The sequence below is a fragment of the Mytilus galloprovincialis genome, chromosome 1 (assembly GCF_965363235.1).
Source record: "Mytilus galloprovincialis chromosome 1, xbMytGall1.hap1.1, whole genome shotgun sequence".
Lineage (NCBI taxonomy): Eukaryota > Metazoa > Mollusca > Bivalvia > Mytilida > Mytilidae > Mytilus > Mytilus galloprovincialis.
Genome location: NC_134838.1, coordinates 47,742,113 through 47,756,541, shown reverse-complemented (window position 1 = coordinate 47,756,541; position 14,429 = coordinate 47,742,113). Strand labels below are relative to the sequence as shown.

The 14,429-nt window shown below is 33.9% G+C and overlaps 2 protein-coding genes across 3 annotated transcripts in view; one reads left to right on the top strand and one right to left on the bottom strand.

Annotated features, from left to right (window-relative positions):
• The window catches only part of LOC143076464 (sterile alpha motif domain-containing protein 3-like), a 25,610-nt gene extending 15,244 nt beyond the window's left edge, over positions 1-10,366 (bottom strand). Inside the window, exon 1 of one of the 2 annotated variants that reach the window (XM_076252256.1) lies at positions 10,291-10,366. The gene's annotated coding sequence lies outside the window, so the exon portion shown is untranslated. Of the gene's footprint in view, positions 1-220; positions 294-10,290 lie in introns of those variants that run through there. The other variant, XM_076252261.1, reaches the window with a different exon arrangement.
• LOC143076449 (uncharacterized) overlaps positions 9,931-14,429 on the top strand; it is a 26,294-nt gene continuing 21,795 nt past the window's right edge. The window contains exon 1 of the mRNA XM_076252248.1: positions 9,931-10,046. The gene's annotated coding sequence lies outside the window, so the exon portion shown is untranslated. The remainder of the gene's footprint in view (positions 10,047-14,429) is intronic.

Here is a 14,429-nt window from a genome sequence, read left to right as displayed (position 1 = left end):
ATCTCAACCAAATCATATGGAAACTAAAAGGGATAAAAATAGAACAGATTAGTTCTTAGCATCTCTGCAATGTTATTGTTCGTCTATTCTCTGCAATGATATTGATTTGCGTCTCATCTTCCTACATCTTTCTTCAAACAACAACAAAAAAGACCAACAAACTCATAAATTAGATTTTTAAAAAAACAAAGCAAAAACAAGAGAATATTGAATATTTTACCTTAGTGTATTGAGACATCACAGAAAAGTGGAATACATAATTGTGTGGGTCTGAAAACCCGTGGACGTTATTGATCAGCTGTTTAATGACAAAGAAAAATCTATTCTAGGGCATGATGCACCGTAGCTGGAAGCCTGATCATGGTGGTATTGACGTTATATCTTCAAATGTAACTAGATAGATGAGGAGGAGATATAGAATTTATTTTAGAAATAAACCCAAGAATAAAATTAAAATATTTTTTTGTAATATACTTTTCATAACTTAAGCTAATGTTTCTGTCTGGTCTACTCTAATGCAGGTCTACATTAAAATTGTCAATTTCCCTTCATTTTCTTCAAATGTAGCATTTAAAACTTTAAACTTAAATACACTAGTTTAATATGATTTATTGTAATAATAATATTTTCAATATATTCTTATGTTTTAACTAAGAAAAATGTTAGTGACCCAATTTCTTTGAAGTACTGAAATGTTGGCCTACATGGCCTAGATAGAGAAATACTAAGTCAGAATAGTTCAAGTTTATGACAAGATCAGCTGTTTCAAGATTTTCAGGAAAGATGATGAAATTAAAAGAATCAAATAAGCTTTTGTCTTAGCTTTTATATATCCCTTATCAATTTCAAAAAGATATATAACCATCATTGACCATTATAAAAGTACAAACTAAATGAAAAAAAACATCATTCTAAAAGTCTTGCACACAGCAAAGATTATGACCGCAGAGTTCGAACCCTGAACAGTTGGGGCAAATATGGACACAACATTCAAGCTTGATACACCTCTGAATTTGGATTGTGATTAAATAGTTGACACAACATAGGTTTCTGACACAGAATGAATGTGGTCTAAGAACTTAAACTTAAAAACTTGAAAATTTTAAATTGGACATTTACCTATTATGGTCCAATATCCAAAATCTAAATACATGGTTAGATTCAGCATATCAAAAAACCGCAAGAATTTAATTTTTGATGAAATCAAATAAAGTTCAGTTTTGGACTCTTTAGACCTCAATGTGGACCAATTTGATAACCGGGCCCAAATATCAAAAATCTAAATACATGGTTAGATTCAGCATATATATATCATAAAACCCCATATATTCAATTTTTGTTGAAATCAAACAAAGTTTAATTTGGACCCCGATTTGGACCAACTTGAAAACTGGGCCTATAATCAAAAATCTAAATACATGTTTAGATTCTTCATATCAAAGAACCAACCTTGTGTTTAAATTTCATAGATTTCTATTTACTTATACTAAAGTTATTGTGCGAAAACCAAGAAAATGCTTATTTGGGCCCTTTTTTGGCCCTTAATTCCTAAACTGTTGGGACCAAAACTCCCAAAATCAATCCCAACCTTCCTTTTGTGGTCATAAACCTTGTGTTTAAGTTTCATAGATTTCTATTCACTTTTACTAAGTTAGAGTGCGAAAACTTCATACCAATATACGACCGCAAAAATTTTTTGGGGTCGTATAAAAATAGTTGTTAAGAATTAATGAATAAACTATTCAAACACCATGCTGAATCTGATCATACTTAAAAAAAACTAGAGGCTCTTAAGAGCCTGTGTCGCTCACCTTGGTCTATGTGCATATTCAACAAAAGACACAGATGGATTAACCCTTACCATGCTGAATTGTTTTCAGAAAATGTCTAATTTTCGTTTATTTGCAAAAATATGCAAATTATATGCAAATGAGCTTAGCCCTGTTGCTGTAGCATATTGATTCCTTTAAATCTAATATAAGTGATCACGGGGTGGGGTGGTCGGGGTGAGGAGGCGGGGGTACGTGGGCGGGAATTTGCCCCAAAGTGGGTCATCAGGTGCAAAAAGCGTCAATTTTGCCTATTTTTCGTTCTTTCTCTTGACCAAGAAGACCCAGGGATGCTGGTAAAGGTATCCAGCTGTAGCCTGCATGTAGAGTGGACCCTAGTTAACGAATTGACCCCAGCAGTTGTTAGGTCGGAGTGAATCTGATCTTGGTTCAGCAGTCTACAGAAGGTCATTTGGACCAAAAATACTGAATTTCACAATTTTTGCCGATTTTTGACTTCAAATGGACCCAAAACCGGAAGTAGTTGTTTCCTATGCGTATTTCAATAATAATAACGATCAGTAGTTATATGGCCGTAGGTTTGCACTATTTTTGCAAGTTTTATGCCTCTGAACTTCCTGTGTAAGATACAGATGTGAAGCCCACCCCTCCAGAAATCCGAGTTTTAGCCAATTTCAATTTTCCAAGTCTGTATTTGTGCTCAAAATGCTACTTATACATGAGAAACGTGAATATGGATAGCCTCAGGTTGACGGAACATCCATAACTTTTAAAATAAGTATCATAAAGTGGACTTCTAAAAGTATGGAACGCCATTGGAGCCAAATAACGGTTAATTGGGTACGCCCGTCATATGACGGTCACCGCATGGTAAGGGTTAATGACAAAATTGTGTTTTGGTGATGGTGATGTGTTTGTAGATCTTACTTTACTGAACATTCTTGCTACTTACAATTGTCTTCATCTTTAATGAACTTGGCCCATTAGTTACAGAGGAAAATATTTTGTTAAAAATTTACAAAAATTTATAAAATTTATGAAAATTGTTAAAAATTGACTGTAGAGGGCTGTAACTCCTTAAGGGGTCAACTGACCATTTTTGTCATGTTGATTTATTTGTAGATCTTACTTTGCTGAACATTAGTGCTGTTCACAGTTTATCTCTATCTACAATAATTTTCAAGATAATAACCAAAAACAGCAATATTTCTTTAAAAATTGCCAATTCAGGGACAGCAACCCAACAACCGATTGTCCAATTTGTCTGAAAATTTCAGGGCAGCTAGATTTTGACTTGATAAACAAATTAAGCCCATGTCAGATTTGCTCTATATGCTTCGGTTTCAGAGTTTTAAGCCAAAATCTACATTTTACCCCTATGTTCTATTTTTAGCCATGGTGGCCATCTTGGTTGGTTGGCCGGGTCACACAACACATTTTTTAAACTAGATACCCCAATGATGATTGTGGCCAAGTATGGTTAAATTTGGCCCAGTAGTATCAGAGGAGAGGATTTTTGTAAAAGATTACAAAAATTTACGAAAAATTGGTAAAAAATGACTATAAAGGGCAATAACTCCATAAGAGGTCAACTGACCATTTTGGTCATGTTGACTTATTTGTAGATTTTACTTTGCTGATCATTATTGCTGTTTACAGTTTATCTCTATCTATAATAATATTCAAGATATTAACCAAAAACTGCAAAATTTCCTTAAAATTGCCAATTCAGGGACAGCAACCCAACAACCGATTGTCCAATTTGTCTGAAAATTTCAGGGCAGCTAGATTTTGACTTGATAAACAAATTAACCCCATGTCAGATTTGCTCTAAATGCTTCGGTTTCAGAGTTATAAGCCAAAATCTACATCTTGGTTGGTTGGCCGGGTCACACCACACATTTTTTAAACTAGACACCCCAATGATGATTGTGGCTAAGTTTGATTAAAATTGGCCCAGTAGTTTCAGAGGAGAAGATTTTTGTAAAAGTTAAAGACGACGGAAGACGGAAGGCCAGGTGAGCTAAAAATTCATAAAAAGCAAATAAAAATCATAGTTGTGAGATCCCTCACAATCATGCAATGTTCAATATAAAGAAGATTTCAAAGGGACACTGTTCTTGTAAAAATAGTTTATCAGCACTGACTGTTAATCAGTGATCTATTTAGTCACTGATAATCCTTCTTACAGAACAACCTCTTTATTTAAGGGTAAATGCCAAAACCCAAATTTGTAATGAATGGTACCTGTATTGTATGTTTCGTGACAATGCATTAAAATAAAAAAAATAAAAATTAATGTGTTGCTCACCTTGGTCTATGTGCATATTAAACAATGGACACAGATAAATTCATGAAAAATTGTGTTTTGGTGATGGTGATGTGTTTGTAGATCTTACTTTACCGAACATTCTTGTTGCTACAGTTATCTCTATCTATAATGAACTTTGCCCAGTAATTACAGTAGAAAATATTTTCTAAAAATTTACAAAAATTTACCAAAATTTATGAAAATTGTTAAAAATTGACTATAAAGGGTAATTTGAAAATTTTGGTTATGTTGACTTAATTGTAGACCTTTCTTTGCTGAACATTGCTGTTTACAGTTCATCTCTATCTATAATAATATTCAAGATAATAACCAACCAGATGCTCCGCAGGGCACAGCTTTATACGACCGCAGAACCCTGAACGGTTGGGGCAAGTATGGACACAACATTGAAGCTGGTTTCAGCTCTAAATTTGGATTGTGATTAAATAGTTGACACAGCATAGGTTTCTGACACAGAATGAATGTGGTCTAATGAACTTAAAATTTTTTTTGCCTTTGAGCAATTCACTATGCTGTTGAATATTCATCCTCTCAAAAAAATGTTTGAAGAAATTTTCTTTTTGTTTATGAAATCTGAAATGAGAAAAATTGACCCCCCCCCCCCCCCCAATATTTTTTTCACATCCCCCTTTCCCATATTCCAAAACTGATCTTAATTCAAATTTCTAATGGAGTTTGCAACAATAACTACTCATTTAAATACATCATAAAATATTAAAATGTAAAAAAAGTGCTTGTTATCACTGAATAGTAAAGATTGTTTTAATTTATCAGTTGGTGGTAAAAGTGAATATATACATTGTATATTGTGTAAAACAATGATTTAAGTTGATTCAACTACTATTCATGAAAAAGAAAGATAAATCCAATTGAAAATTTCTTGCTATTGTGCAATACTGTGCAATTGAAAATACTTGCTATTGCTCCATACAGTGCAATTGAAGATTTCTTGCTATTGATTGGTTGATTGCCTAAACTGTTGGGATCTCAACTCCCAAAATCAATCCCAACATTTCTTTTTTGTTGAAATCAAACAAAGTTTAATTTTGGACACCAATTTGGACCAACCTACAAACTGGGCTCATAATCAAAAATCTAAGTACATATAATTTTGGACCCTTTGGACCCCTAATTCCTAAACTGTTGGGATCAAAACTCCTAAAATCAATCCCAACCTTCCTTTTATGGTCATAAACCTTGTGTTTAAATTTCAATGATTTCTATTTACTTATACTAAAGTTATTGTGCAAAAACCAAGATTAATGCTTATTTGGGTCCTTTTTTGGCCCCTAATTCCTAAACAGTTGGAACCAAAACACCCAAAATCAATCCTAACCTTCCTTTTGTGGTCATAAACTGTGTGTCAAAATATCATTGATTTCTATTTACTTAAACTAAAGTTATACTGCGAAAACCAAGAAAATGCTTATTTGGGCCCTTTTTGGCCCCTAATTCCTAAACTGTTGGGACCAAAACTTCCAAAATCAATCCCAACCTTCCTTTTATGGTCATAAACCTTGTGTTTAAATTTCATACATTTCTATTTACTTAAACTAAAGTTATAGTGCGAAAACCAAAAGTATTCAGACGACGACGATGACGACGACAACGACGCCAACGTGATACCAATATACGACCAAAAAATTTTCAATTTTTGCGGTCGTATAAAAACTGCAAAATTTTATTTAAAATTGCATTTTTGGGGGCAGAACCCCAACAAGGGGTTGTCTGATTTGTCTGAAAATTTCAGGGCAGATAGATCTTGATCTGATAAACAATTTTATCCCAGTCAGATTTGCTATAAATGCTTTGGTTTCAGAGATATAAGCCAAAATCTACATGTCACCCCTATGTACTATTTTTAGCCATGGCGGCCATCTTGGTTGGTAAGCCAGGTCACGCCCAACATTTTTTAAACTAGATACCCCAATGATGATTGTGGCCAAGTTTGGTTAAATTTGGACCAGTAGTTTCAGAGGAGAAGATTTTTTTAAAAGAATACTAAAATTTTTGAAAAATGGTTAAAAATTGACTATAAATGGCAATAACTCCTTAAGGGGTCAACTGACAATATTGGTCATGTTGACTTTTTTTGTAGATCTTACTTTGCTGAACATTATTGCTATTTACAGTTTATCTCTATCCATAATAATATTCAAGATAATAACCAAAAACTGCAAAATTTTCCTTCAAATCACTAATTTGATGGCAGCAACCCAACAACAGGTTGTCTGATTTGTCTGAAAATTTCAGGCCAGATAGATCTTGACCTAATAAACAATTTTACCTATGACAGATTTGCTCTAAATGCTTTCGTTTCAGAGTTATAAGCCAAAATCTACATTTTACCCCTATGTTCTATTTTAAGCCATGGAGGCCATCTTGGTTGGTTGGCCAGGTCACGCCACACATTTGTTAAACTAGATACCCCAATGATGATTGTGGCCAAGTTTGGTTAAATTTGGCCCAGTAGTTTCAGAGGAGAAGATTTTTGTAAAAGTTAACGACGACGGACGACGACGACGGACGCTGGACGCAAAGTGATGAGAAAAGCTCACTTGGCACTTCGGGCCAGGTGAGCTAAAAAGCTGTTATCAAATGGTACTTTTATCATGCATGTAAAATCTAAACAAAAGTCTAAAGTTTAAGGTTACTAAGGACAATAACTCTTATTTATAAGTAAATGTAATCATAATTGATTTTGACCTGTAATTAATGATCATACGGTCCATGACATTGTGTTTAGAGATTTTGTCCAATCTTACTGAAATTTTCATTGTAAGCTCCAACAATTAAAATACCTATCTTTAATATAACAAGGGGCATATTTTACACAGTAAATATTTAACCATCAAAACCTAATTAGATTGTATTTTATGGCTCACAACATTGTGCTTAAAGTTTCAAATCATCTTAATAGATATAGGAAGATGTGGTATAAGTGCCAATGAGACAACTCTCCATCCAAGTCACAGTTTATAAAAGTAAACCATTATAAGTCAATGTACAGTCTGCAACACAGAGCCTAGGCCCACACGGAACAGCCAGCTATAAAAGTTGTTATTTATTATATTTATTCAACCAGAAACCAAACTTGCGACAGACAAACTAAAGTATGGACATACACAGTGGGAGGGATGTAACCTATGTATTTCTATGTTCCTTGCAGTTTCTTGAATAGGGGACACTAAAAAACAGAATTTGTATCTATAGGACAACATGACCTGTTGGCAGTACATGTATCTTATTTCCATGTTCACTGTGAACCCTTCTCACAAGGAATTCTACATCAAAGTTTCATAAATATACTTCAAACAATATAAACTAGAGGCTCTTAAGAGCCTGTGTCGCTCACCTTGGTCTATGTGCTATTAAACAAAGGACACAGATGGATTCATGAAAAATTGTGTTTTGGTGATGGTGATGTGTTTGTAGATCTTACTTTACTGAACATTCTTGCTTCTTACAATTATCTCAATTTATAATGAACTTGGCCCATTAGTTACAAGAGGAAAATATTTTGTTAAAATTTACAAAAACTTACAAAATTTACAAAATTATTTAAAATTGACTATAAAGGGCAAGACTTATTTGTGGATCTTACTTTGCTGACCATTATTGCTGTTTACAGTTTATCTATATCTATAATAATATTCAATATAATAGCCCAAAAAACGGTATAATTTCCTTCAAATTGTCAATTCAGGGGTAGCAACCCAACAACCAGTTGTCCGATTCGTCTGAAAATTTAAGGGCAGATAGATTTTTACTTGATGAACAATTCACCCAATGTCAGATTTGCTCTAAATGCTTTGGTTTCAGAGATATAAGCCAAAATCTACATTTCACCCCTATGTTCTATTTTTAGCCATGGCCGCCATCTTGGTTGGTTGGTCGGGTCACACCACACATTTTTTAAACTAGATACCCCAATAATGATTACCATTTATCCATGTGTTGAGAAAATGAAGGAATTACTTTCATTTTGTAATATCAAAGTTCTTAAAAATTTATCATTGTTTATTAAGAAATTAGTTAAAATATTGTAACTTATATGATTTTATGTTAACATATATATATATTGTTTTGTAGTAACCATAATAATGACTATGTATTTTGCATCTTGTTGCACATGTAAATATGTGTCTGAGTGTTTCCAAATAAAGTATATTGTTATTGATTGTGGCCAAGTTTGGTTAAATTTGGCTCAGTAGTTTCAGAGGAGAAGATTTTTGTAAAAGTTAACAATGACAACGGACAACAAGTGATGAAAAAAAAGCTCACTTGGCCGAAAGAGGTCAACTAAAAACGGCCAAATTTCCTTAAAATTACCAATTCAGGGGCAGCAACCTAACAATGGGTTGTCTGATTCATCTGAAAAACTCAGGGCAGATAGATCTTGGCCTGTTAAACAATTTTAAACAACTTCAGATTTGCTCTAAATGCTAAATGGTTTCAAGAGATATAAGCCAAATCTACATTTTACCCCTATGTTCATTTTTTAGCCATGGTGTCCATCTTGGTTAATAGTTGGCTGGGTTACCAGACACATTTTCTAAACTAGATACCCCAATGATGATTGTGGCCAAGTTTGGTTAAATGTGGCCCAGTAGTTTCAGAGAAGATTTTTATACAAGTTAACGACGACGAACCATGACGATGGATGACAAGTGATGAGAACATATATAACTTTATTTTTTATTCTGCAGAATATTTTTTTGGTGCTAAAATTGGACTTATTCTAAAACAAGCTTATAGTATGTGATGATGGGCAAGCAGATTGGCTTACGGATAGGGAAAAGTTGGTAGCTTTTGTGTAATGGACTCAGACCTTGACCCTTGAAAATGATAAGTATTAAAAAATTGCACATATGTAAAAGCTGATCACCTTCACACATATAATTGTTTGAGAAATTTTTACTTAATTTTCCAAACTTGATCACTTCTTTAAGAGCAAAACTTATAAAAGAGGTTGGGTTGAAAACTGTAGGAGACAGATCAAATTTAGGGGAGCCCGAGGTCAGGGGCAGAAGGCCCAGCCACCTCCCCCTTTTGTGGGAAAAAATTGGTTGATTATTCTTAAAGGGAATAACTGAAGAATGACTGGAGAAGACCCTCTCAAACCTTTTTCAAACATCACAAAAACATGACATCTTCAAATTGTACAACTGTTTTGATGGAATTGATTAAAGAACTTTCCCTCATTTTTCATGAAGTTGTATATACCTGCTTTTATGGAATTGCAACCTGACCATTTGAGATTTTGACAGATCTACAAAAAGATTAGTTTGTAAAAATGTTGGTCATAAAATTTTGTTTCACTATGATCATGATGATCATGTACATGATGTACAAGGGTCTAGTTGGTCTTTATGTCTGTGTACTCTTTGATTTTCAAGCCATTTTTTTCTCTATTCATAATTTCTTAATTAAACGCTATCCAGAACCATGACAACCATACGTATGCTATTTTGTAATATTGTCCGTGTCAGTAGTTTAACTGTCACATGTTTGATCATTTGTAATGTGTACAGAACAACTGACAGAAAAATAATAAACAAACTGTGCCTGATTAATTTCTTATAAATAAGTATTGATTAAATGTTTACTCTATTTGCAGTGGCCAATATCACATGCATATTTGGAACAAAAACATGTGAAATTAAAAGTGACAGACATGTAAAGTTGTCCTTTTAATTGTTTATCAACAAGAAAACAGGAAAGCATACATAACCACATGCAGGAAACCATGTATGAACATACCATGATATATTTAAACAGACAGCAGACACATATGTATAAACACATGTATAGACAGAGGGCAGGAAAATTATAAACCCATTCTGACAGTTTATACAAGACATGTGTGCATTTCAGCTAGCTAATCTGCATAATGTGACCTCAAATGGCATTGGTCACTGTTGGTGAGTTTTTTTATTACATTTTCAAGCTATAAATGCAACAGGTTCGACTTGTTAACTGCACTGCTTTAACCCATTGCACATCAGCATGTCATACATGTGCATTTACTAGTTCTTGGTGACCCTAGCTAGGCCTCTAACCACATTTTGTGTACTTTATATGTGTGCAGACTTTGACATTATTTTATAGATTTCGTTTGGTTGAAACCGTAAATTATTTAGGTTAGTAAAATACCTGTAAACTTACAAATAAATGCAATTCTTCAGTGATTAGCACGCACCTTGCAGCTGCAGCCGATCACTACAGAACGGTCTTCGTGTAGAGATACGAATGAGCGTGTAAAAACCGGGTCGGCTATGGGGAAAAGTGAAACAATCTTATTGCACGGAATAACACGCTCAAATTTATGTTACATAAATGATCTTAAATTTGTTCCTTAGGTTTGGTTCTAGATCAGTATTATTTATTTTTTCTGTCATGGAAAAATAAACAGACCAAATTGATGCAGCATTATTTCACGGTAAACAAAACCCACCAAGAATAGATCAGAATATAAACTTTCCTGTCGCATGCAGTGTCTTTTAAAACTGAATCTTTCAAGACGGATTTTTTTTAACTCTGTCATGGATCATTACGGACCCATAACGATTTCTAAATTTCGTGGACATTTAATGAGAGTCGTAATGGGTGTACCTTCATGACGAATAACGGTAAAAATTCTTGTCAAAATGACGTTAGCGGTAATTTTTCGTGCATGACGATAAAAAGTACTTTTTAGACGATAATAAATACGACTGATTTTGACGAATCACTGAAGTTATTTTTTTTTCCAAAAATATCACAACGGTTAACAACAAGTACTTTTGGGACCTCTGACGAATCACGGTAACATTTTAACCATTTTGACGCTAACAATAGCCGAAAATGACCGTTTGACGCCTGACGGCAAAGCTAAAGGCGTTACTATACGCACTTTTATAGTACTAGGACATATTGTATTATTTGGCTCTTGTATTTATTATCATTAGGAGTCTCGGTGGATGAGCAGTCTAAAGTAGTTTATTTACTGTTCCACTAACTTTGTAATTTTGAACTCCTCACGTGGAAGGTGCGTTCGATTCCCAATCTTGATTAACTATGATTGTCAGTTTTCCTGCCAAAGCAGTGGCGGATCCAGAGGGGGCCGTAGAGGGCGTACGCCCCCCCCCCTTTTGCTCGGGCTTTTTTTTTTTTTTTTGTAAAATGATTAATCAGACTAGATTTTGTGAATTTTGCCATTTCCCGTGTCTTTAATTTTCATGCGACAATTCTTTACTTATTAAGATAATTTTCGCTGATATTTACTTATCATGTCAAAGTCATGTGATTCGCTATGGTGGAGTTGACGAGTGGGTCGAAAAAACGTCACTCAGCCGTCATTTTGGAATTCAAATTACAGTAACACATTGCTTAAGCTGAGACTGACAATCATGACACCTCCAAAGCGACACAGGATTAAGCATGTTTAACCCGTAACACCCAGCCTATTTTAAAATAACATACAGTTAACTCTCGTTGTATCGAACTCGGTTGACTCGAAATTTCGGATGAGTCGATGTTTTCACGTGGTCTTAAATAACATACATGTAGCTGAATAATGATCCCCACAATAGAGTATAAGCTCTAGATATATTTTAAATCTAAGGTACGAACCTTTTGATTTGAGATATATAAGTGAACAAAATCTGACTCTGATTTTTGCTATTAGAAAAGAAAATTTCCAACAGAATCATTTAGCATTTAATCAACATGATGAATAAAAAGCAGGCGTATTTTTTTTTTTTTTGGGGGGGGGGGGGCGGAGGTTTGCATGCCTGTTTCGCCGAACTGATATATTGACTTTTTTTCTCAAGGCCAGAGCTGGGTGTGGCCTCCATTCTCAATTTTATTTATGTCTCCTTTTGACGACCGTCGTTTATTAATTCGTTGTCATTTCAGACTCATTCGTAGCCTTTTGTTGATTTGGAACCCCTCATATCCTTTCATTTTGTTGGGTGAAACATATCAACCAAACATTTAAATAAAATTGCGTGTCCGTCTGTTTTAACTCGTGTCGGTCGTATTGTATTCCATCGAATAGCCCGGCGTATATCTTGTTTACAACAAGAAATCTAACGAGGTTATGCTAACTTAACATACAACAAACGAGAATTGCCCAGGTCTATTTATTACTGACAAGTCTCACATCAAATATATCAGTACATAGCTTTGAATCCATACTATCATTTTATGATAGACAGTTAATAGGGAGAATCTGAGACTACTATAGTCTCAGGGAGAATAAATTAAACATCAAAAAATGTCCTACCCTTACACTTTACAGCAACTATAGAATATACATGCCACACGTCAGAAACCGTTTAAAAAGTGTATTTTACACTTATTTTATGTTTTTTAGGCTAAAAACAGGTCCCAAAAATTTTTCGCCTCGCTACGCTCGGAGAATTTTAAAAACTTCGCCCCCCTTTTCCAAAATCCTGGATCCGCCCCTGCAAAGATAGTTAGTTCTCTAAATAAAACACCGGCACAAAATACAAAAGTAACATATAAAAACTAAAAATCAAACTATCAATATTGCCATTAAATTAAGAAATAATTGATGCACGTTATACTTTATTGATCTTTATTGTAGTTTTAACATGGGTAGGCATTATATTCGTGATTATTTTTGCCCGAGCGATAGTGACTCATGTTAAAACTACAATAAAGTATAGATTGCATCAATTATTTCGAATCTGATTAGGACAATTAAGTTAATTTTGATGTCCAATGTATAGAAGTGTAGAGTGTTTGTGTAGGCCATTCCATGAACCTCCCTTTTTGTTTGTAAACAAGCAAACGACTGGCAATGTGATTTTTCAGAGGGAGGAGTTTTGAACAGCCAACATGAAAGGTTGTCGTATCCAGGTCAAACTGTATATTAAACTCATATGAAGAGCTAAAGCGAGTTTGCGAGTTTAAAGTTCTTTGAAAAAGTTTGAAAACTAGAGCACCAAACAATACCTTTAAAAACGATTAATATAAAAAAAGAAGATGTGGTATGATTGCCAATGAGACAACTCTCCACAAGAGTCCAAAATGACAGAAACAACTATAGGTAACCGTACGGCCTTCAACAATGAGTCTATTCTATGGTGTATTAAAGTAATATTGTGTTCGTAGAGTGCCAAGACCACAAATCGTCATCCACGGGTTAGTCTCAATGTTTTATAACTACATATATTCTGAGATTACTATAGTAATCTCAGATATATGTTCATGTATTTCCTTTTTTTTTTTTATCTTGAAACTATGTACATTTACGAATGACGACACACATTTGAGATGACAAGTAGTACATTATAAACTAACATAAACTTAAGAGACCGAGTATCTCGAAACAATTTAGAAAAACTATATATATTAGTTTTAATTCGACACAATTTGAATATGCCACGGAAGTGTGGGATAATTGTGGAATATGCCTCTCACACAAATTCGAAAAGTAGTTAGAGGCCGCAAGAATAGTTACCGGTCTACCGATATTCAATCTTTATACTCTGAGGTTGGCTGTGAATCTCTTTTTGAAAAAAGACAAAGAAGATTACAAATGTGTTATATATAGCAGTTAACATGAACCAAAAACATGCACCAGAGTACAATCAAATATTTATTGCGAAATGGTCACTAGTGATATTATTGTTCCAATTTGTATTGAATCGTGTATTCCCTCTTAATACGTGAGTCGAATAAACTTGATCCAAAAATTCGCAGCGTCGACTCTATTGCTAAATTTAAGAAAGAATTATAAAACGATATTCTACTAAGTTAAGTTGAAATGTTTTATTTGTACAGCCCGAGGAAATTGAATATTAGCTTAAAGCAAGGATTTGTAAAGTGTCACTATACAAATCTTTGCTTAAAGCAATTGCGATACAGTTACTCCATTCTTAACTTGACTATGACCTTTTCGAGCTAATATGATAAATGATCCTTCTTGACAATGTGGGTCAGATATTGAGGATGTTCATCATAATTCTTCATCTGTCCAAAATACATCATATAGAAAACCTTATTCGATAATCTTAACTGGCTTTCCGAAAACTTTGTTTTAGATACAAAACTATAAATTAGCGGAAACTTGGACCTTTCCAACGAACAAAATATTCAAATGTTCAAACATGTTCATAATTTCATCAAAAGGACAAACAGATGTCTTGTACCTTCATAAAGCGTTATTGATACTGACACGGAACAATATCATCATCAACACTCGTGTCATCATCAAAGAATTATATGACTTTTAAAAAAAAATTTCTCTGTCTCTTCTTTTTTTTTTTTTACCTACAATGACCTATGATTATGGA